Below are 384 nucleotides of genomic sequence, written 5' to 3' on the forward strand. Positions count from 1 at the left end.
AATAATAATAATAATAATAATAATAATAATAATAATAATAATAATGGATTGGATTTATATAGCGCTTTTCAAGGCACCCAAAGCGCTTTACAATAGTAACAGATTTGTGTCTGTTATGTGTCTGCATATCTAAGATGATAAGATGTCAGCGGTTAAAGTATATTATGCAGCCCCCTATAGGCCAAAAAGAATTCCTAACATATGTTTGGCAAACTGCTTGTATAGTGCTTCATGCTGTCGGCCATGAAGTTATAATGAAACAATGCTTTCATAAGATGTAGGTGGCTTAATGCAAAAAATGGGTCATTGCTAGGTGGTTGCTAGGCAATGATATTATGTTTAATACAGCGTTTGTCCATATAAATTACATGTTATTGTTATGGA

The sequence above is a fragment of the Haplochromis burtoni genome, unplaced genomic scaffold, assembly GCF_018398535.1.
Source record: "Haplochromis burtoni strain Fernald_Lab_line unplaced genomic scaffold, NCSU_Asbu1 Contig_225, whole genome shotgun sequence".
In the NCBI taxonomy this organism is placed as follows: Eukaryota; Metazoa; Chordata; class Actinopteri; order Cichliformes; family Cichlidae; genus Haplochromis; species Haplochromis burtoni.